The sequence below is a fragment of the Amblyomma mixtum genome, chromosome 1 (assembly GCF_055824585.1).
Source record: "Amblyomma mixtum isolate Tamu chromosome 1, ASM5582458v1, whole genome shotgun sequence".
Taxonomy (NCBI): domain Eukaryota; kingdom Metazoa; phylum Arthropoda; class Arachnida; order Ixodida; family Ixodidae; genus Amblyomma; species Amblyomma mixtum.
In genome coordinates this window covers 175654202-175679066 of record NC_143012.1, presented here as the reverse complement: position 1 = coordinate 175679066, position 24865 = coordinate 175654202, and the positions used below count along the sequence as shown (strand labels likewise).

The window sequence follows — 24865 nt, the reverse complement described above, 5'->3', positions numbered from 1 at the left end:
CAGCGTTATCGTCCAGGTTAAGTTAAGAACAACGCAGCTAACTAGGGAAAGGAAAATGATAGGTGTAACGCTAAGAGATCGGAAGAGGGCGGAGTGGGTGAGGGAACAAACGCGGGTTAATGACATCTTAGTTGAAATCAAGATGAAGAAATGGGCTTGGGCAGGGCATGTAATGAGAAGGCAAGATAACCGCTGTTCCTTAAGGGTAACGGCGTGGATTCCAAGAGAAAGCAAACGTAGCAGGGGACGGCAGAAAGTTAGGTGGGCGGATGAGATTGAGAAGTTTGCGGGGATACAGTAGCGGACACTTACAAAGGACAGGGTTCATTGGAGAGACATGAGAGAGAGAGGCTTTTGCCCTGCAGTGGGTGTAGTCAGGCTGATGCTGATGATGATGTTATCGTCCAATTTCCACCATCTCCCTAATCGATACTACGGTCGAATGAAGTATGGAGCGATTACTGGGAATTAAAGTATCGCTGAGAGTCTGCGCGCCTCCTCGGGGGAAGTGAAGACTGGGTAACTTCATTCAGGCGAATTAACAAGCCTGAGGCACACGCCCCAGGAATGGCCGCAAGGATTGTCTCACACTGCCGAGTAAAAATGTGCTGTCCATGCGTGCAGAAAAACAACTCTTGCCTGTCATACACATTAAACGCGAAGAGTGGCGGCTGAGGTAGAAGGGTTTACGGGTTGAAGAGAATTGGCTGTGAAGCTGTGGTTGAAAACCATGTTACGGCTGCTCAAGACGGCAGGAGTTTCCGGAACGAGGAAGCTGTGAGAAAGCTCATGCAGTCATCGACGGAATTTTGTGCGTCTTCTCCACTTCCAGGCGCCACCTACACAACGCATTGATATGTGATTCACGCTTCCAAGCGCCGACGAAACGCCTCGCTTCAGTGTTCTCAAATCTTCTACGTGTCCAAGTCATCTAAACGCACAAAATCTCAACCCTTTAACGACCAGTTTTATAGAGATCCAAGAAAGTAGCAACACTTTCTACATCACATGTGAGCTATAATGCAGCCAGTATAAAAATGAATAATTTTTTTTAGCTTCGCTATAATGCAGTTATCTAGAATTTGCAACACTGCAAGATGGTTTGTTGCCTGTAGGGGTCCCAAAGCGACTCAGGCTATGAGGGACGCCGTAGTGAAGGGCTTGGTGAACTTCGACCACCTGGGGTTCTTTAACATGCACTCACATGGCACAGTACGCGGGTCTCTAGAGTTTTGCCTCGATCGAAATTCGACCGCCGCGGCCGGGATCGAACCCGTGTCTTTCGGGTCACCGGCCGAGCGGCATAACCACTCAGCCACCGCGGCGGCCGCATGCAATTATATTATGGCAACAGCTGTCACTGCCTATTTACCGAAATCGCGGACACCCGAACCGCGCCGTAAGGGACGGAAGGAAGGTGGGAGCGAAAAAAAAAAGAGAGAAAGTGGTTCCGTAGTGGAAGGCTCCGGAACAATTTCGACCACATGGGGATCTCAAATGTAAGGTGAAAAACGTAGCGCAAAGAGACGAGGACACAGAAAGACGGACAACACACGACGCTAACTTCCAACAATGGTTTATTTCAGAAATAAAGGTGGTTTTATAACGACATCACGACCAACACGCCGTCAAACCATGCGCTAGAAAAGCGTATCAGCCAGATATGCGAGTTCTTTCACATCTTCTCTAATGTGCACTGACATCGCTCATCACACGGGCACCTTTTGCGTTTCGCCCACATCGAAACGCGGACTGACAGCGACCCGATGTTGAGCGATCGCGACGAGTGGCGACAGGAGCATCAGCTGCGAGCGATGCGCATCACCTTTTACAGCAATCTTAGGCGTAAAGGTTCCGTTACGTCGCCACGTATAGATTTAAAAAGTGGGCTAGTGGATTTGTTAAGTTGTTGTGAGACAGCTGTTACCTCTGTTGCCCTGCGTCATGTAGTCCATTGTTAAAACATGTCACGTTACCTAAACAGAGAGCTAAACATCAGAAAAAATTATGAACTCTGTAGAATATTGCCACCTGGATTGGAATGGAGTGAAACATTAAAAAGCTGAATTTATTTACTTTTGTAATCGGCCAGCGGAGTCATACAAGACGCCGTGGACCGCGGCCCAGTGTTACCAGCCATAGGCGTGCGTAGGGTTCTCCATTAGGGGGAGCATAGTTTCACCAGAGCCCCCCCCCCCCCCCATTCTAACTGGCACAGCTAACCTGCCTAAGCATTGTTTAGGCTGCCATTGTTATCCACTTTTCGGAAAAACTGAAGTTGTTATTGGCCGCTGTAAAGGGCAGCTGGCACAGGCGCGTCTTGAGGCGTCATTCATTCATAAATTGGGAAGCGATAAGTGCGTCAGTGAGACAACGGTTGATTTGTTAAGGAAAAAATCTGCTGCTAAATGCTGAGTAATCTCTTCGGTGTTGCGTTTTGAAGATGGGGCAGCTGCTTCCTGTTTTTTTTTTTTCATTCTCCTTTGACTGTCTTTTTAGCATCCAAATCACCTTATTTCAGTTTAGGCCTTGAAATCTAGCCACCTCCTCAAATAAGAGGATAGCTGGGCATGCGCGTTTGATTCCTCGAGCTCGTGAATTCCAGTCCCATTCTTTCAGCTGCAAGTTAGCGCTCGTTATTCAAGTTCGTCACTTGAATTCTAACAAATTCAAGTGACGAACCTATATCAGATACTGACTGTGCAAATGTACTGAATGATGTGTTTTCGAGCTTTTTTTCAAGTGGTCTAACTGCGGATTTCCCCCAAATGGATCATAACAACTTCCTCCCAATGTACCCTGTGGTCATTCATCCTCATGGTATAGTTAAAATAATTGACAACCTTAAGATATCCTCCAGTGCTGGTGTTGACTGCATTACTACAAAGTTCCTGAAAAGTACGAAATTGTATTCATCGCTCGCCTTAACTAAAATATTTCAGCAATCATTGGAGAAAGGTGAACTACCGGCTGATTGGAAGATTGGTAACGTGGTCCCTGTGTATAAATCTGGCAATAAACACTCGCCTCTTAACTACCGGCCCATATCTATTACCAGCATCCCATGTAAAATCTTAGAGCCCATACTCTTTTCACATATTGTCACTTTCCTTGAATCAAACTCGTTTTTTCATCCTTCTCAGCACGGTTTTAGGAAGTCCTACTCATGCGAAACACAGCTACTCTTATTCACACACAAACTTCACTCAATTTTAGACCGTCACTCAATCACCGACTGCATCTTCCTAGATTTCGCGAAGGCATTTTATAAGGTTTCCCATCATCTTTTGTTACTAAAACTGCGCATGGTAGGTTTAGACACTAACATTTTAAAATGGCTCGAAGTTTTCCTTACTCACCGAAAGCAATTTGTTGCCGTCAATAATGTTAATTACGCCGTTCACCCTGTTCTTTCCGGGGTTCCCCAAGGCACCGTCTTGGGTCCTCTGCTTTTTCTTATATTCATCAACGACTTACCCAGCGATCTTTCTTCTTCTGTACATCTTTTTGCCGATGACTGCGTCCTCTTTCGGGAAATAACAAATGATAACGACAAGCACATGATTCAATCTGACCTTAACACTATCTCAACATGGTGCAAAACTTGGAATATGACTTTGAATGCTGAAAAGTGCAAACGTATGCGCATTTCTCGTGTTAATAGTGATCTTCCCGTATATTAATGGTGTGCTACTTGATTCAGTTACAAAATATAAGTACCTCGGAATTCATATTACGTCTAACCTTAGCTGGCATGCGCACATTGAGCACATCAATAACAAAGCTAATCGAATGCTGGGATATGTGAGACGTAACTTTCACGCAGCGCGAACTAACATCAAACTTCTACTCTATACCACATTCGTACGTTCACAACTAGAATATGCCTCATCAGTCTGGGACCCTGGTGTTAAAAGTTTGAGCGACCAACTGGAAATGGTACAACACAAATCGGTGCGCTTTATTCTCTCTGACTTCCGGTGTACGTCAAGCGTAACGGCTATGAAAACTACATTGGGCCTAACTTCACTTGCATCACGACGCAAAATTGCACGCTTGTGTCTTTTTCACAAAGTATTTCATCATGAGTCCATTCGCTGCGAGTTAATTCTTCCCCCTTCATATATTTCAGGCCGCACAGATCACATACATAAGGTAGGCATTTCTACATACAAAACTAAAACATTCAAGGATTCTTTTATTCCTCACACGTCATATGACTGGAACCACCTTCCTTCTTGAGTCGCCACAATTCCTGACCCTGTATTGTTTCGAACTGCTGTTACCGCTTCTGTTGAATGATATATTGTTTATCACTTATTCTATCTATGTTTTGACAATTTCTTTTTCTCTGCTGTTGTTTGTATTTTCAGTGTTATGTATTACGCACTCCCCTCTGTAATGCTTTGCCCTGAGGGTAAAATAAAAAATAAATAAATAAATAAAAAATGTGCGTTCCTCTCAAGTCAGGCTTGTTTCTCTCGTGCTGTAGCGCCCTCCAGTACCATACGAGCAGCTGTTCTTTTTTAAGTTGTATCCTACTATAGTATCTACAGCGTCGCTACCTGCAAAGGAATAGAATAGAATCAGCATAGAATTGGAATATATAATTGAATTGGAATTAGAGTTGAATTGGACTAGCATATCAACAAAATTTGAGCGTTTTCTCATTAATCGCGCGTAAGTTGCTAGAGTGCCACCGATAATTTTTATTATTAAAGCGTCCCACAAAAGTTGAGTGACCAGCACGCCGTATAATGTCATAAGATTACCCAACTGTTGGTCTAATCTGGTGGCCTATATTGGTGGCGTGGTCGCTCACTACTCGCTCTGTAACGACAGTTCCTCTCCGCAGAGGAGACGCCAGCCTGCCGGTTAAATGACCTACAAAGAGGGAAACTTGCGCAACCAACTAGGCTATAAATAGATGGGCAGTACGCCAACTGAACGTCGGCGTCGGTGGTTCAGTGGTTTCTGGCAGGGTGCGTGGGAAGACACACCTTCCTTATTTGAAAATGTTTAGTGCTCAGACACGCCAACAAAATACCTAGGCGTGCCAGTTCAGTACTACAAGGACACGACACAGTATTGGCAAGAAGAAACCGAGCAGGTCCGTTTGAAAACAACAAAATGGGGTGGCAGGGATTTTTCCATTTTTGCTCGCGCAACAGTGTGTAACCTTTTCATTGTCGCGAAAGTATGGTACGTGCTGCAGGCGATGTTTATGACGTGAATGTGTGTTCAGAAGCTGCACAGAGTGTTAGCTGCGTTTGTGTGGGGATCAACCTGGGAGCGCACGAGCCGCACAAACTTGTTTCGCTCAGTGCAGAACGGGGGGTTGGGTCTTGTGCATTTGTTCTTAAGGCAAGTTGTCTCGAGATTCATGTTCCTGCGTGACCAAAATGATCCCTTTTTGAGGACAGTGATGCAGGTGCGGCTGCAAAACTTTTTACCCGAATTTCTGGTGTGTGCGCGCGGTTTTCATCGAGGAGGTGTGCATGGGTATCTGCGTGAAGTCGTTGGAGCTTTTCAAATACTGAAAGCGCGTTTCTCGATGCAGTACCTTAGTGGGGTAAAACGTAGGCGGCTGTATATGGACCTCTCAGATATGATGTTAGCAGTGCCAATTTATCGAACAATGAGTGGTGACGGTCAGGGTGGGGATGTTCTTAAAAGGTTTAAGAAGATGGCCGTGCGACCATCGGTGAAAACTTTCTTTTTCCACTTACATAGTTGCACACTCCCCGTGAAACCATGGTTGGAAGAGGAAGGGATATATCCCATGGTCCACAAACTGTATGATATGCCGGAAGCCTGAAACTGTAGACCATATGTTCTTGGACTGTTGGGATGCGGTCTTTCTGTGGGACATCCTGCAAAGGACGTTAAAGAAAGACCTTCCAGTAACGCCGTATGGCATCCGTTTTTTGCCAGTTGTCAACGAAGATGGTGCACCGTATGATCTGTTCATGCTGTTAGTACTGCATGGTGTATGGAAGACATGGATAGGTGTCCATCAAGCAGATGAAAATGTGCGACCTGCTAGGGAGTATTTTGTTGAGAGTATTGCTTACCTGAGAGATGTGTATAAGGAACATGCCAACAAACCCGAATGGTATGCTCTGCTGAATGAACTTGTTGCCCTGAAATGGTTTTAACCTACGAGTGCTGTCTTTGTTCAGATAGCACCTTTTAATGTGTTATGTTTGATTTTCCTGTCTGGTCGGCAATAAAGAAAAAAAGAAGTCGGTGGTTCAGTGGTAGAATACTCGCCTACCACGCGGGTGACCCGGATTCGATTCCCGGCCGACGCATGTTTTACTTTTGGGGAACTGGTTTTTACAAGAGCAGAGGTGCAATCCTTTATATAATTTTTCTCATCAACGGCCACGCAGCTTGTGCCACAGTAATAGATTTGTTTTGTTTTGCTTTGTTGATTGGTCTTTCCATCAAATATAATGCAGGAGATAAGGCAAAAAGCTGCGTACGCAGCTTGACTAAGGCCTTATCCCCTCAAAGGCAAAACAGCAGTGAACACAGACCGAACACCGATCAGAACCAAGTAATAAGGAATAATGAAAACAATAGTTACAAATGTACAATAGATTCAAGTATCTGCGCAAAAGAAAACAAATTTTCGGTTAGGAGCAAACACAAAATGCAGTGCTACGCCCAAGTCGACAATGTACACAATGAAGAAATTTTGGGTACGGAAGGAGCTTGAGTAGCACAGCATATTATGACCTGAAGCAATGAAGGCACATAAAAAATGTCTAGCACAACATTTAACAAAGGAAAAAACGGTTAGACTCTTATTCGCTGAGCATTGAAAATAGCCATAAGGACAAAAAAGTATGGTACAGCTGCACATTGCTTAAGATATAAAACTAATAAAGGACATAACAAAAATAGTGTCGTGAAATATCATGAAGGAAAAAAATTGTTTTAAATGTTTGAGGTGAATGTTAAGAATGTCAATATTTCCTTGAAGAAAATTGTTGAGAAGAGTTGGTACCAGATATTTTACAGATTTTGTTGCATAATTCGATAATGCTGTAGTTTCCAGTATAAGGGATTTCGCGTATTATAACCCGATGGCTCTTTTATTTCCAACTCAGCAAGATTAATAAGATAATTATTGTGCTGTAGTTTGCCACGAATCAAACATTTACAAAGCTGGTATCTGTGTTTATCATTAACGCTTAGCAAATTCGCCTAGCTTGCCTAGCAAATTTGCCTAGCTTGTACCCCTGAGTCGCTTTGGGACGTAAAACCCCAAAGCCCAAACCAAACCATTCCAAACGCGGTTGGGAGCGCTGGAATACGATACGTTCGAGCTGACTTTGCCTAAGTGAGCTGCCGCTGCTCAGTCTGACGGGCTAAAAAATTAAGAAAATTAAAAAAAAAGTAGAGGCTGCCTTGAAATACGGGACTTCACTGCTTTCCTTTCTTGTTTTTTTTTTTTGTCTATGTTATGGTTGAGCGTCCCTGTGAGCTGTAACGTCGAGTAAATGTCCGCTCTAAAGTAGTATGATTCCCTTGGCCATGCCTTCGCCGCATAATAAGCTGTACGCGACGCACACACTAGCGGAAAATCGCGCGTGCATGCCTCGGCCGTGCGTGAAGTGGCAGCGTGAAGCTGCAATGCGCGGCCCGCTTGCGGTGCTAAGGGCTGGCGCTAGGGGGCTTTCAGTGGCGTCTTACAGTAAAATCACTGGATGTCTCACTGCATAGAAATGCTTTCGAAGCGCCCGCTCTCCTCCCGCTGTGTCTCGAACGACGCATCGCCATTTCTCGCAAACGATCACGGCTCCCCTTACGAAAATGGCAGATATGGCCCAGATATATTTTATATATGGCTGTATATACTCATATATGGGATCATATACAGTTAAATAGGTCCATATATGGTCGTATATACGGCCAGATATGACCATGGGAAACCTGATATGCCGCCATATATTGCTAAATATGGGCGTATAAGACCACAAATACGGGCAGATACGGCCATAAGGTACCTTATATAGTACCATATACTGCTATATATAGTCGTATTTGCGTCCTTATATAGATGCTCTTTCTTTATATGGGGACCTTCAAATCCTTATATGGAAAGAATCTCGCAGATATGGAACATATCCTACCTCATATATGGGATGCTTGTGCCATATATTTCCGAACTTAAATAATTAACTCTGCGTCAAACATGATATTATTGGTTTATTAAGATGGTGAAACACACCGCACAACAAGATACTAAGCTTTGTATGATTGAGGCTTCAATCAAGTTAGACTGCTATTACATAGCGGTGTTTAACTTAGGTGAATTAAAGTACAGTGCTATAAATTACCTTCAACTTTGCTATGATTTGAATGTACTAATACATGCATATACGCGCTTTCTATCTTGGGTGGACTTCGAACCTTCCTTGCGAACTGAACCTTCCTGACTGGGTCTAAATAAGTGGATTACAAGTCCAGCGAGTTGGTTGCGATCGAAATCATAGTTTTTAGGAACATTGATAGATTATAGAGCCCCGAACGTACAACAAGCGCTTGGGCATCGAACTAAGCCCCTTCGCAAACGTGATGAATACTCAAACCATCACGCCGGTGGTGTGGTGTACGTTCCTTCTTTGGGCGCTGTTCCCCAAAACTATGTCGTTCTGAAGGACTGGGAAACCTGCATTGTTTGCGGTAATGCCAGACAACAAACGTCTGCAAAACCGCTGCAGCATACGGCCATTTCTTGTCCAGGAGCGTAAATAACACCTCGCTCCTTGCGGCACAGGGATGCAGATTAAAACGCTCTAGTATAATTGTCAGAGAAAAAATACAAAATATTTGGAAATTCATCTATCTAGAGTTGCCAGCAAAACGTTTACAATGCAGACGAGAAAAACTCCACAGCTACACGCAAATCTTTTACCCATCGCCTTTTCCGCGCCGCCGAGTCTCCGTGGTGTGCTGACCAAGCTCGCCATTCTACTCCGACTGTTATGCCAAGCTGAACAGTTTGTAAAAAATCTTCTGCAAATAGTTCTTGATACTATGCGCGTTGATCTGTTTCTTTTCTCCTTAACTTTTTCTTCCCTTCATAATCCAACCTCCCCTGCCGGCCGATATTCAGATGCCAGTTCTGAGACAGGCCGTCACGGGGAAGCAAGACATCCTTTATTTGCGTAATAAATGAGTCGCCGCTCTGTCCACGGTCAGCTACAATATAGTGCCTAGAATATAGCCACCACTCACGGCAAAATGTTCCTTACCCTACTGAGCGAGAGATGGCGTTGCTGAGGCGGTGAAAAAGCGGACCCTCGAAACCCCTCCCCAGAACAGCAGAAAAGCGACACATTGCCGCCTTCGGCGGTGCTCAGCAGATAGCTGGAGGGTGGGTAGTCCAGGTCCATGTCACTTTCCCCCTTTCTTTCGCTCCGAAAGGCACGCCGAGGGTACCGAGGGAACCACAGCTTTGCAGAGGGGCGTTGCAAGCGCGAGTGAAAAGCACCATAGCACCGTCTCCCGCGACTCCCCACAATCGACCGGACAGACCTGTCACCCATACCATTGAGAAGTCGCGCGTAACGCCCTCTCTCTTGAAAAAAAAAACTAGTTCCGCACATGCCTTGCACGTGTTGGACTGCCTGGAAATCTGTTTGCGCTGACGCTTGCGTTTTCCTTCGTGCTAGAACGCTGACGATATTAAGAGGATTAGGAAAATGTACAAGGGCGATAGAAAATAATGTGAACAGCATGTTGCCTACGCACTGCGAAATTGGAATTCATGTCTGTAGCGTACTTGTGTTCGAATTAGGCGCCGCGCTGTTCGCATTTTTTTCTATCGCGACAGTACCCTCTCAGGTGCAGGTTCCAAGAAAGAGTGGTCAACGATATTTTTTTTCTGCGCCGAACCTGAAAAAAAATAAATAAAGAGAACTGACAGTGCATCAGGTCCACTTCGTGGAGCAGATTGTTGACGAAACCGCCGTCACCGTTGCGCCGAAATGTGTGTCGCAAGTAAATGGCAAGTTCATTTAAGACGTGGAATTCGAGCTTAATACCTTTTTTTTTATGGCAGGGACATTTTCGCAAAATACTTAATTTTGTTGGGTAGCTGAGCAGTTCGATGTACGCAACTTTTTTGGCCAAATAGTTGGAATTTTTTTACGTTTTTCGCTGAATAAGAACGAGTATGTGTTTATTTGGACGTAAAATGAAAATATTCGAGGCTGTAAAGAAAAACGAAAATACGCGCGAAATGTGCTTACCAGCTGCTCGCTTACGGCTAACAGAAAAAAATGCTATAGTTTGGTCAGTCAGTGCGCAGTCGTTGGTACATTTAATTTAATGCCAATTGCAGCGCACGTGCATTCCCAAAACAATTTATTTGCAGAGCCATCGCTTATATTAAAATGCTCACTCATGTGCAAGCTAATATCTTTACTACTTTTACTTTGAGACATTTTTTACATCTAGCAAAATAACTTCGAAATTGAGCCGGTCGTCACACAAAGGAACGATGAGGCGATCACTGACCTTGCCTCACACGCGTCTGCCTAACGCATCTGTTGATGTCAGACTCCAAAATATTTGTTTGCGTTACCGGCGGAGGGCTTTACAGGAAAAAAAAAATAGTTTCGTTAGCGTGAGCTCTACGACTAAACACTGCATGCTTAGTGAGTTACAATGAAAATTCGTCAGAAATAATATACACGCGCAACATACCAAACCAATTTAGCAAGAGAAAACCGCCTACTTCAGCTTGCGCACAGAAGTTATCCAGGCTTGCCGTCTCTCGTTCTCAGTCATTTCACAGACAACAATTCCCTGGAAAACCATTTTTGAATGGGAAAAAGTGTATGAACGCATTTTTTTTTATACACTGGAAGATTTCTAAGGCACCCTGCGCATCTAACTCCCGCGCGACGCGCGCGCCACTGCCGGCGGCGCGCGCGTCCCTGTCAGGAAGGCGGGGGCAGCCTCACAACTCTCGCTGTGTTCCACGCGCCGTCCTGAAGCAGTTGTGCGCCTCCTTCCCGAGCTCAAAATGGCGCATAACAACAGCAGGACACATTGCTGTGTTGTAGGATGCAATAATACATATAGAAATTCGCCTCGGACAAGGTTTTATGGATTTCCAACGCGGCATTGGGAGACGGCCCACCCTTCGCGACGGACAACACGCGCGCGCGGTTTCTGGTCAAACATTGGTCAAACCCATGCGGAAGACGCTTACTTGACTCATGCATTACCTCCTAGACAGGTTTTTGACTCATGGCAAATTCAGCAGACTCGGAGGAATGCTAATGGTCTGGGAACCCTTCCCTTTTCTTGCACCCGCGATTTTCGGTCATTGACCTGGCTGTCAACAATATGTGGGCTCAAAACGGCACGCCGAAACTCGCCCGCAGTCACACCAGAGGAAGAAGCCCAAATTTTACGCTGCAAAGAATCGTTTACCTTAGTTTCAGCTATGCGCGGAATCCTTGCTCGCGTCCACAGCGCCTTGTCGTCCAGCGTCTTTTTCGACAGTAAAGGCACGTTTTCAGGGGCAACGGCAACATGCTCCTGATAAATCTTTGCCTCCACGTTTGAACGACTGGATGATAATTTTGTACAATAATCATAAATCCTAATGTCGAAGAATCAGGGCACTTGTACTAAATGCGTAGAAATTAAACAAACCTTGCAATGAAATTCTGCTTTTTGAGCACAAGCTTTCTGCAAGAATCCTGCATGAAATAGCCAGGATACTCCTTTTTTGCAGAATCCCAGTGAAAAAGCTTTATGTTTTCCGCAGGAGTTTCAGTGCGCCCAGGCGCATCCCTTATAAAAATGGTCTATAGACTTTCTATAGACTTTTTATAGACTCTATAGCCATCCTATAGACTTTTCCTTTTGTCTATAGACAGTCTATAGAAAATCTATGGACTAAAGTCTATAGCTGCTTCAATTTCATTTTGTCTATAGACGGTCTATAGACTCTCTATAGACAAAGGTCTATAGCCGCTTCAATTTCCTTTCGTCTATAGACTGTCTATAGACCCTCTATAGACTAAGGTCTATAGCTGCCACAATTTCCTTTTGTCTATAGACTGTCTATAGACTTTCTATAGACTAAGGTCTATAGCTGCCTCAATTTCCTTTTGTCTATAGACTGTCTATAGACATTTTATAGACTAAAGTCTATAGCTGGTTCAATTTCCTTTTGTCTATAGACTCTCTATAGACATTTTATAGACTAAAGTCTATAGCTGGTTCAATTTCCTTTTGTCTATAGACGGTCTATAGACTCTCTATAGACTGAAGTCTATAACTACCTCCATTTCCTTTCGTATATAGACGGTCTATAGACTCGCTATAGCCTAAGGTCTATAGCCGCCTCAATTTCCATTTGTCTATAGACTGTCTATAGACTAAAGTCTATAATTGCTTCAATTTCCTTTCGTCTATAGACGGTCTATAGACTCGCTATAGACTAAGGTCTATAGCTGCCTCAATTTCCGTTTGTCTACAGACTGTCTATAGACTAAAGTCTATAACTGCTTCAGTTTCCTTTCGTCTATAGACGGTCTATAGACTCGCTATAGACTAAGGTCTATAGCTGCCTCAATTTTCTTTTGTCTATAGACTCTCTATAGACTAAAGTCTATAACTGCTTCAATTTCCTTTCGTCTATAGAATGTCTATAGACTCTCTATAGACCAAGGTCTATAGCTGCCTCAATTTCTTTTCGTCTATAGACGGTCTATAGACTCTCTATAGACTACGGTCTATAGCTGCTTCAATTTCCTTTCGTCTATAGACGGGCTATAGACTCTCTATAGACTACAGTCTACAACTACCTCAGTTTCCTTTCGTCTATAGACTGTACACTATAGATAGTCTACTGCCTATAGGCCAGTCTATAACAATCGTAATTTTATATAACTATGTTCGATACACTGACTTTCGGCTAAGTCCAGAACAATGTCAATTTCTTTTTGCACTGCATGCTGAGGGGACCTGCATCTGGCGACCGCAACTATGTCGGGAGTCCCCCACCTCCTTCGCTATTACGGAAATTAAAAAGTATTGCGTAAGGCCATTACAACACCCTCCTGTATATTGTTTTCAGGAGCATTGACAAGCTCCTTTTCGTTACACCATGACGTATATTGTCAATACAATTAGATATTTAATGCTAACAAGTAAGCCGAGGAAAGGCAGCCGTTCTTGAAGTAATGGCGCCCGCAAACTTTACTACATCGAACGAATACGCTGTCCCTTAAAGGAATCGCTCTACACAATTCCATTTCATCTTTCGATCGTTACTGTCCAACGCGCTGAAATCAGAAATATTTCATCAACGGTTCTACATTTCTTTTTAAAACGTCCTGAAAATAAAGGGGGAAATACGGGTGTGAGAATTAAAGGAAGCGCCCATCCCTTAGAAACATCATAGATTAATCTCAAAGAGCCTGGTCCTCTGTGCGATTAACATCTGCCATTTCTACCTTTGCAGTTTGTATTCACGTGAATAAGTGCTGCGACGCAACAATCACAAAACCAGTATTTTATCGTTCCTACCCTTGGACCTGTTGCTTCGGAGCCGATGACACGCTGATGTGGCGCATATCAGTTTTCTAAACACGAGCACACGCAAAAAAGACGTTATGCTATGCAACCTTATAATTATTATTTGAGAATTGTACCACATACTATTCGGTGGGAGATGCGGCGCGTATACCAACACGAAGTTAGATTTCGGTTCTGTTTTCACGAAAACAATAAGATTTTTAGAGGGTAAGCGAAGAATTTAAGCTCATAAACCAATTTCCTTCTGTGGTCTTGGATATCAGATCAAGCTGCACACGGCAAGAGTGCGAGCGATAAAGATACGACCGTGAAATGGGTTTCTGTTTCACGTTTTACCCATTTTACCGCGAGACGGCGGAAAATCATTCGGGCTGCAAACAACCCTGTGCGTGGCTGCATCAATGGCGTTGGCGTGTTTTTCGCGGATTACGTTTTCTTCAAAATCCAGCTTCATCGTCCGCTTACGGTAAGTCTACACGTTTATATTTTATTAATTTGGTCTCCTAAACCACTCTAAGCAGAGCTGTGTGTGCAGAACAGATTATGTGCGCAGTTACAAACGTCCTATCTTCGTTTCTAAGGCGGAAGCCATCGGGTTCTCGACTAATGCCGCTTATCTCTGTCCCGCTGTCTTTACTAACGCTCGGAAAGGCAGTCTGTGCGATGCCCTTGATGATAAGCCGCTCCTCGCGAGCTGTCTACTAGATTTTTCGTGTTTCAAGGTAGATGCGCGGCCAGAATGTCGTTTAGCCTGTGAATAACGGCCGAAATGGAACTGTGTTTTAATTAGCGCTGTGTGAGCTCAATTTACTTTGCACCTCCGAAAACGTACTTACATACAGTCTCGTTCAGTGGTGGATTACATTTATTTTCTTATCTTTGTGTTATTGCCTGTCTGGACCATGGAGTGCTGTTCTTTTTGAGGTGCGCATTGCTTGCTACGTATGGACGCTCGCTCGGTGCGCGTCGTGGACGCCGACGTTTCAGCAAAGGTGTCTTGTAACGCTATAGACTGGAGCGCGAGACGTTTGTCAAAGTTGTATTCAAGCGGCGCTGGAGGAATGCTTGTAGTGTGATGGGTGAATAAAATTCGTTGCCGGCGCGAATGGCCGGCGTGCTCTAACACCGCGAAGAACCCACGAGCTCCATACCATCTCCCCTTCGTTGCACACTTATGGATTCGTCCGTGTCTGTCATCAGAGCCGTTGGCCGCCGCCGCTGGCTTGCGGGCACTTCATTTTGAAAGCTGGTAAAGGTCGGCTCGACAAGAGGTGGCTTACATTTCGTTCCGAGTGGTTCGTTCATGAATCCCGCTCACGCGTGCACAGATTTCTCGAATACCATTTGCGCGAGAGGGAAAGTATGTGTTTCTGATTTCAGACAGCTACGTTACGAAAGCGCCGATGTGACTCGCCGCTTATTTGCGCCTAAAATTAAATTAAGCTCTCGTGTTATTATAGCTGCGCCTGTTGAAGGCGTTAATTGTTTCATTGAAATACTTCCTACTTTGAGCACGTTCAATGCTTTCGCTGATTTTTCTAGCAGCGTTGGGTTAGGCTCCCTCCATGCCTCCATTCGTGTTCACTCTTTACTGCGCTGTTGGAGCTGCACTTGAAGGAAAAACTAAGTGAATTTCAGACGGTATTTTGTCGTGACAGTAATTTGCTGTCTCAACCTCGCGACAGCTTTTGAAACGGCGCAGCTGCAGCCTCTGTGTGCTGTATTAGTTTTCTGAATAATGAGCGCGGCATGGAAGCGCTGCAACCCGCTTGTTACTAAGAGCGCGCGCAGATGTACGAGTAGGCTATTCCGTCTTTGTGCTTCAAGTTATAGGCGCAAATCTGTGGTGAACTGGTTGCTTCTGCCTGCTGGTTTTGTATAGCTTGTGCCCGTTTGAGTATCGGCTTACGTACACTCGGCCAAATCTTTAACTGGCTTAGGTATTGCATCGCTAAATGCACCTTGTAAAAAGGTGCCTTTTGGCTACACTGCTGGCATATCCATGTTGTAATTTGACGCGTGAGATGGCATTTCATAGTTTCTTTTTGTTAATATAATGTTTGAGTGGAGTAGTTGCATGTTTAGATCAAAGTTATCAGAAATATTCATCGTCTGCCGCTACGAAGAGCCGAAACAAGCGGAATACGTAGCAATGGTTCTGGTGGCGCATTTGCACTAATATGGGTAAACGACTTGTCCGCCATGAAAGGAGTGGTACTTTACCTCTGGTACCCAGAGGATGAGGCCACATGGACCAGATCCATTGCTGCGTATGCCGCTTGTTTCAGCTGTTCGTAGTGGCAGACGAATGTTTCTGATAACGTTGATCTAAACACGCAAGTACTGCACTCAAACATTATATGAACAAAAAGGAACCACGAAATGACATTTCACTCGTTAAATTACAGCATGAATATGCCAGCAGTGTAGCCGAAAGGCACCTTTTTTAAAGGCGCATTTAGCGATGCAACACCCGAGCCAGTTAAAAATTTGGCCGGGTGTACCAGGCTTAATTCACGCAGGGTCTTCTGAAGCGCTTCTTCTATAGCAGTTGTAAAAATAAATGCTGCAATATTCTCCTCTTTGGATCCCTGTGTAAGGTGCACTAAATCTGTATTTTAAGGAGGTGGCATTCTTAACAGCTCCTTGCTAGTCAATGCAGATATGTGGCACAATTGTTCGAAGTCTTCTGTTACAAATAGTGTAAAGGGATTGCCATAAAGAGATCAGTATTGGCTGTAACAGTATTGCCATACAGAAATCAATATCAGTACTGGATTCAGAGTAGAGTGCTCCAGGGATTAGGGGTCTTTGTTACAATGTTTTATGACGACACTTATCTGTCGTGTATTTACTGAAATGATTGAGCCGGCGTGATAGCTCAGTGGCCATCATGTTCGTATGGCTACCTGAAAGATGCAGGTTCGATTCCGGCCAAGGCGGTCGCATTTTAATAGAGGCAAAATGCTGAAGGCCTATGTACTCTGCACAGGTGGCCGAAATTATTCCCCAGCCTTTCACTTCAGCGTTTCGTAGCCTGCGTCGCCTTGGGTCTTTGAACCCCATAAAACGAAACCAAAAGATAAAGATTGCCTTTCTAGAATGGCATAGCCAGGATATGCCTTGCATTGTAAAGCACATGTGTAGAGATGGAATGGGATTTTTTTTTCAGTTCCTCTTATATTATTTTTTTTCCTTTGTGCTGTACAGGTGAACATGCCCGGATGATTTACTGCAGACAACAGGCCACAAGAATGCTTATGAGGAAACTAGCCGGACTGTTACTTTCAACTTTTATGTTACTGTGGTGCATCCTTATGGTGCATGTATTGCATATTCCCAGCCTCGATAGCTTGGAAATAAACTAAATTTGTAAGTATATTGATTGTTTCATGTGTGAACTCTGTCTGGTGACCTTTTTCAATGATTGTGGACAGTGTATAGGCAGTCTATAGATAATGGTCTACTAATAGTTTAGTAGACAGAGGTCTATAGACTGTCTATAGACAAAGGTCTATAGCACTGCCAGGCCACACACCTATGGAATGTCTATAGACAGTCTATAGACATATGTCTACTGGACCAGTAGACTTTTGTCTGTAGACTGTCTATAGACAGTAATCTACAGGAAGTCTATGGCCATAAGTCTATAGGTCGTCTATAGTCCGTCTATAGACAAGTGTCTATAGACGGTCTATAGACAGCTCTATAGGAAATGTATGACCATAAGTCTATAGATCGTCTATAGACTGTCTATAGACCTGTGTCTATAGACTTCCTATAGACCTATAGACTTTCAGTACACATTTGTCTATAGACTGTCTATAGACAAAAGTCTACTAAAAGTGTATGGCCATAAATCTATAGACTGTCTATAGACCAGTCAAGAGGATTTGTCTATAGACAGTCTATAGACTTCATAGACTAAAGTCTATAGACAGTCTATGGACTGTCTATAGAAATTTTTATAAGGGATCGCCGCAGCTCGCATTCCCTTCTGCTTGCAAAACATCGTTCATTTAGTCCGAGACAGGACGCTATGTGTGCGCGCGGCTATGTACATAGAGTTTACATCTTTTGTGATTGTGCGCAGTGGCCGCTCGCGCGCACTTATTTTCGGACAATGTTTGGACATTAGCGCGCGAACTTGATTACTTTTGTATTTTGTAAATAGTGTACAAAGCTCTCCCCTGTCCTTTCTTGCTGTCGCTCCCGTCTATACTTTTCCTCACTATCCTCTCCCTTTCCCTTTCATTTCCGCCGGCTGCAGCTCGGGTGCTTAAGATATTAGATAGCAATTGCCGCGGCTGGCAACACTGTTTTGCTTCACTTTTTTTTTAAATAAACCACTATCACCACCACATTTCATATCACCAAAATACTGACGCACGTGTTGTAGCGATAATGGCCTGGCAGTTGCTGAAAAAAGAGAAAATATGAGTGGCAGATTACGCAATTGGCACATCATTTCAAGGCGTAGTTTGGACAGGGTATTCCACATCGAACACCGGAGGTGCGACAAACGAGAATGTTATGAAGTCAGGTTTGCGCCGTTCGCTCAGAAACTGCAGTTTTCTAATTACCTTCAATGCTATGCCGCCTGGCCGCCTTTAAAAGTTCAGGGTAAGCCTTTCTAAATGCAGGAACACCTCCGGCTTGCAGGTCGCTCGTTTTGGAGAGCGTTTCACACCGCTCCAAAAACACGGCAACGGCAGCAGCGTGTTTACATTTGCCTGCCTTGCAACTGCAGCTGGCGGCTACACGCTGTCTACGGGAAGATAGCTACATAAAAAAAATTTGAGTGGGTGCAGCGCTGACAGGTATTAGATAGAAATATTTCTTAGCGTTTATTTGATCGTTTTCGGTGGCGCAGTGATGCTTGTCTGCGCAATGCACCGGGGAGCTAGATTCGCTCCCGTCGCACGACACCACCTTTTTCACATTGTGTACATGGCCTGCTTCAAAAAGCTTCGTTCCTTTCCTGACATTCGCTCCACGAAAGAATTTTTCAGCCTCATGAATGCATAGGTCGAAATCCCGCCTCTACGAACAGCGGCAGCCGCTAGCAGATGCCATCCCATCGCTGTCGCGGGGCGAGCCTTCCTGACAGGGACGAGGAACTGGCCGCGCGGGGGAGCTGAACGCAGCCTCGACGGTGGCGGTGCCTGGCGGGTGCAGGGTGCCTTTGTTTTTTTTGTCTTGCTATTAATGTTTTTGTTATCGCTCGATGCGAGCGATGGAAAAGTTCTGCAAGATTTTGCTACACATCGAAAAGATTCCCCGTTACCTCCAAAATTTCCTCAGCAGTAGATTACAAATTTCGAATATTGATTTTTTTTTCCAGGAATGTGGGACATATGTCCAGGAAATCTATAGAGTTACACTGGCTGCTCTTGGCCGTTGATGTTGTGAGAACTATTGTGGCAGCAAACGACTCAACAATACGTTTCTCCACTCTCTCAACGTCGCGGCATTCCAGTCATGACTCACAACGAGCGGCAACCCCTCTTTTGTGCACCCACGAGCAGGACGGCACGTGCTCACAATGAAAGAAAGAGTGTCAGCAGCGCGAGCAGCACGGGTACCAGTCGAGGCGTTGCTGACTCCATGCGCTCCGCCGGCGACGTGCCCGCACAGAATTTCGGATATGACCAGCAGGCATGAAAAAAGTGCAATATAATCGCTGTTTTACATTCGTTACAAGTCCGGATAGTGAAGCTGGCTGACTGGCTCCAGCATTGTAGTGAATTAAAACGAGGACGCAGCTATTATATCGCAGTTTTTCATGCCTCACTCATTGACGTCCCACTCATAGTGAAGTTATTGAAGTTTAAACAGCAAGACAAAAAATCGATAATAAATTATTTAGCAGTTCTAGGAACACCACGTGGTACTCCATGTATAATAATGCCTCACGCATCATTACAAAGAAGAAAACACGCACCCAAAAGTTGGGTGTCCATACTCCTTTAAGAGCCCTTACAGTTTGAAGAACAGGTGTCTAATTGACTCACATAATGAAATCAGCCGCATAACTAACATCCGCATACATAACATGGTCGGCTGGAATTGCGAAAAACGCATCGTTACTACACAAAGACAATGGTAGTGCTATATACTGCATGTCTCAGGATGAACACTGGTTTGCTTTATGTACATGTATTCCGCTCAGAGAAGCATAGTTGTAAGTAAACAAAAAGACTAAGCATTTCTTGCTGAGTATGTTACAGGACTTTTGTGTTAGGTATTTCCTCAGGGCATTCATTTAATTAGGGACAGCAAAAGGAATTTTGACGTGATGTATCGCATTGTGATGATAAACTTCAGGAAGGGTTTAGCGATGTGAAATGCAATAAATTACTTTACAAAATGTTATTGCCTTTCTAGTTTTTATTTCTATTGATCAAGAAAAGGGTGTTAGATGGCGGGAATTCACCAATATCAATATAAAAATTTTAAACCGCTCTATGCAACGTGATACAAATCCATACAGATAAACTTGTAAGCGAAACATCGTGAAAAACTACATAAGCACGCTCAGAAAAACGACATCGTACCCACAACGCGCACGAATGCATGTAAAAAAAACCGCCCTAACCCGCTGAACCACACAGATGTATAAGAAACCGTAGTCTGAAACTACAGATGCCCGCTCCAAGAACGCCCCCCAAAACCACTGCCTATTACGCATTACTTCTCTTTACACAAAGAAACAAAGCAACTCCTAGGACTCCTACCAGGGATGGCACATTGAAAACACCCTAGACTATGTAAATCCGCTCCCAGTTTGCACTCATGAATTTAGTTCCAAAATACACTCTGTTCCAGTGGACCCTCATGTGCATGCGCAAGCATGCATGATCTCCATGGAAAGAGATGTAATTTTATCTTCGATATATAAACACAGCAGTAGGTCGAGCCACCCATAATTAGCGAAGTTTGTTTTCGCTTTCGGAGGGAATATCTTGGAGCTCTCCTAGCTGACTGCAAACTGAGCGAGAGAGCGACGTCCACCTTCCCCCCCTCCCCCTTCCCTGTTACCCTGATGACGTCACTCGTGCTCGCCAAACTGCAGCGCATGGAGCCTATACTTAACTTGGACACCACAGCCATCGTTCGGCTATTAAAACTCCATTCGAAACACCATATGAGAAAAAAATGGTATGTAAATTATTTACTGGTCAGATGTTAACAGCCCATTTTGTTCCGTCTACAGCAAGGCAAGCGAACAGCTCATGTGAACAAAACAAAATATTTTGCCTGTATACTTTCAGCGGTTGTGCAGAACTAGGCTGATTCCTGTGTCTGGGTGAAGGGTCTACTGAAGTACATATTTTTTAACTGGCTCCAAGTGAATACTTCTCTGCAATGTAGAAAAAGAAGCCGATATGCGTGTTCGCGTTTCATTCCGGCTGGATTGTATAGCCGATCCTAGTTATAATGAACCTGACGCTCCCGCTCATTCTGTTTGCTTCTTAGTATGATGACTCCCCATATTTCCGCAAAAAAATACTAAATCATAGAAAGATAGCTTTTGTCTCTTGAATTGAAATCCATTGTGCACGCAACCAGACCATATCACGGCGCTTTCCGAGCTCTCCAGCGCCGTCATGAGCTGCTTCGATGAGACTCTTGCTTTCGACGAATAAGCGCTAGTCCGCATTGTTCGCGTATGTGGTCTCGGCTTTTGTGGAGAGCGAATACTCAAGTTTTGGCGAATGCAAATGGTCCTAAGTGAAGTTTTGGAAACTGCAACCCTTAGCGGAGGATTGCTGGTATCGCAGGACAAATAGAACGAGCGGGAAGCGCTGGTGTCACCCGGCATGCCGAGCATTGCTTTAGGGAGCTGTCAACAGTCGACCACTGGCGCCGCTCGTGGATAACAAATCAGATCATTTTCATTGATGCGATCAATCGTCGAATATGCTTCTGGATAAAGCAGTTCAGCCCCGAGTATTTGTGGTATGGAAGAAAGCGGATCTACCACGACCGGGAAGCGCCAGTTCTCCGGCTATCAAGTGTTTCGTCGCAATCATCCGGTCTTCTTGCAGTGATCATGCTGTGTAAACAAGCATAGTTACAATCTGCGCATCAGAAAGAGAATATTCAACATAGCTTTCGTTTTATGCCATATACAAACGATAACAAGTATGCAGACAACGGTGGTACTGCAGTGCAGTCGACATTTGTGTATTCCCGCTGAAATTTCACGCGCACGCTGTAAATGCTGAATGACGAGTCATTAACTTGAAGCACTAAATTAGCGACAACGCAAGCAGTGTGCTAAACAAAGAGGAGAATAAACAAGTCAGCAGCAGATGTCGAAATCAAGAGGGCCGAAGCAGTTGCGGGACGCGGCTCTGAGGCAAGATAACGGCCACCGCCAATGACAGGCGCGGTCTCTGTTCGCATTTCGTAAGCATTTGAAGCCGTCGAATGTCGGCCGGACGCCGAAGAGCCTCTGAGTGCTCAACTTTCCGCTAAGATATCTCTTTCTCATTTTCCGCAAAGCTCTGTCGACTCGAGTGGCGATCGGTTCGACGGGATTTCAAGCAGCCGTGTAGCATGCATTGGGCATGGCAAGGAAAATACTAGCGATAACGTCAAGGGGAGCGATTAAAGTATTACTGAACAAACTGGTGTCATCCATATCTTAGCACTAACAAAATGCGGAAAAATGAGCTTAGGGTGGCCAAGTAACGAGCCGAACAAAGGTCGGCGTTTAGAGTGGCAGAGTGGACTCCAAGGGCAGCGAGTCACAGTCAAAGCTTATGGAATGTCTGATGAGCAGATGTGACAAAAAACAAGGGTAGCCTGACCCTGCCCGACTGAATTCAACAGCAGATAATCGGTGGTTGATGGGAGGGTTCTTTGTCTTGTAAAATTGATCACGGATGACGATGATGACAGTCCCCGTCTTCAACTTTGGAGTGAAAAGCGACCCTCAGATCAGGCAATTCGGATCTTATAGCCGTTGCAGCCTTCTGCTTCCCCTTAAAGAACTACAACATGTTGTTGTGTGCTGCAATGGAGTACAGCGCACACAAATCCCCCCCCCCCCTCAAAAAAAAAAAATTCCGACCCAATCCGTGCAATTATGCATGCAAAACAGTATATACCAGCGATCTAATTTTTCCAGTGAAGTATGCTAACTGCTGTTCCCTGGTAGAAGGCATTTGTTGCTGATTTTTGTGTGTTCATGACGACGAGCACTAGATGAAGCTGAAAAGTGTTTTGTTTCATTCTAGGCAAGAGAAATCGAAGAAACATCACGAGATGCACCTGGTCATCACACCAGGGAAAAGTTTGGCGCCCTTGGTCACTCTAGTCAGGTCGTAATCACGTCGATTTAACCGGACATTGAAGAAACCTCAGAACGCCGTCGTTTTTTGAAAAATTCAGGGAAAGATAACACCCTAACACAATGACTGCCTGTGTTTTCACAAAAACAAGCACTTAAGCTTCAACAAGTAATTAGAATTTTAAGAGGTTTGTTAGGAAATTAACGGTGATAATTCCACCACACTATACGGCCGCTTGGCCGAATAACTTGCATACAGAAACCGCTGTGGTGTACCGCTAATCATTTCTTAATATAAATTTTGAAACCGCACCTTCACAACATCATTTATGTGTGCAAAAAACTCATGAAACCTATTTGTCCAAAACGGAAATTGCCGTTTCACTAGCTACATATTTGATAGAGAAGGCGCACCGTTACCTTTGATAATCAGCTGAAAAGTTTCCGTAATCCACCCTGTCCTAAAGCAACAAACATGTAAAATGACGTGATTATGTGCCACAACGGGCAGCTAGTATAGGCATTCAAGAAGAGAAGACCGCTCACGCATGGGTGCCGAATCTGCGGAACAAGCAGATGCTAAATCTGCGAGCGAATGCAAACGTCAAGCTGCGCATCGTATCAATCTCTAGGAAAGGCGATTGGGACCTTTGTGATGTATCTGACGTGATGTATGTTCGAATTCATTGCGCAGTGTCCAGCACAAGGAGCAGGGAGCTAGCGATTTTCGAAATTCGCTTTAACAATCACTTCGAATATAACAGGTCTCAATCAAGCCTCTCTTTGGTTTATGTAGATAGGACGAAACATTTATTCGGTCAGTTTACATAATACGTCCTACAGAGTGATCCGAAAACACGACGCAGCAGGGGTATCGTTAGTTATATTTATTTTGATAAAGATACACGCGATATAAAGCCCCATCTCAATGGACACTTGCAAGGCATACACGCGAAGCGCCTGCGCGCCCAGCACGCACCGCGACGGGCGTCGAAAAGTGGCATGAACCTCCATGCTCCTGGTGCTGGCTCGCTCTCCCTAGAGAGCCGACTGAAAAAAAATGTCAAGCCGTGAACAAGAGATGGTTGGGGAGCTGCAAGGATTCCAAGAAAATTTAGGGGAGGAGAGCTTCAAGCCATGAAGAAAAAGAGTCCCCGACAGCCCCCGTGGTCCTCCCATTGTTGTAAACCGGACCCCGCTTCTGACGCGCGCGCGAGCGCCCGTGCGCAGGTGCCGATATCTAACATGCACAGGTATGCACAGATATCTGCTAAGGAAGGCATTGGTGGCGCCACCCTCGACTGTCGTCTGTTGCACAGAACTAGAAGCCGGACTCTGCAGTGTGCTACGCACTTTCGTGCCGGGCGAGCATTTTCCGGTTATACCCGTTGTTGCATCCACTTGTTTTCCCTTTGAAATCATGGTACAGCGCCACACTTGTGCGTTTTGAGGAAGAAGACACTTTTGACGTCGTTAAAATGACCTGCGCCAAGCATGCATGGGATGATGAGCCATCGGAAGGATCCAGGGTGCAAGTGAGCGGGAAATACCAAGGTTTCTGTGAACCTGCAATCATCAATATTTCAGGTAAGCGTGAAGAACCATTTACTGTTTTTCCCGTATTGCTTTGTTGGTTACCTTTGTCAATGCTGTCGGCAGTTTTCGATGATAGGGCTATAAATTAAGCTAAATGGTATCATAATGCATGATTTATTTGTGTGTGCAGTCGGAGAGTAATCTCTCATTTTTCAGTAGCGAAATTTTTACCGCCACCGAGTTGCGTTCCTGCCAGCGGTAGTTCAAGTGCATGATATGAATTGTGTAACGCAAAAAACATAGACTAACCTCGCTAAGCACATTGCGGGGCTAGTTAGGGATGTATTTTCTAAGTAACGAGACGTAGACAACAACCTGTCATGGATTCTGTCATATGCACGTATCAGGAACTGAACCCTTTCATTGTCGTAATAGTGCTAATTCTATTTT

The 24865-nt window shown here is 44.6% G+C and overlaps 1 protein-coding gene and 1 pseudogene across 1 annotated transcript in view; both read left to right on the top strand.

Annotated features, from left to right (window-relative positions):
* LOC149369943 (uncharacterized) overlaps positions 1–24865 on the top strand; it is a 140674-nt gene that overhangs the window by 45007 nt on the left and 70802 nt on the right. The gene's annotated exons all lie outside the window — the stretch shown is intronic.
* Positions 5219–6158, top strand: LOC149369947 (uncharacterized; annotated as a pseudogene).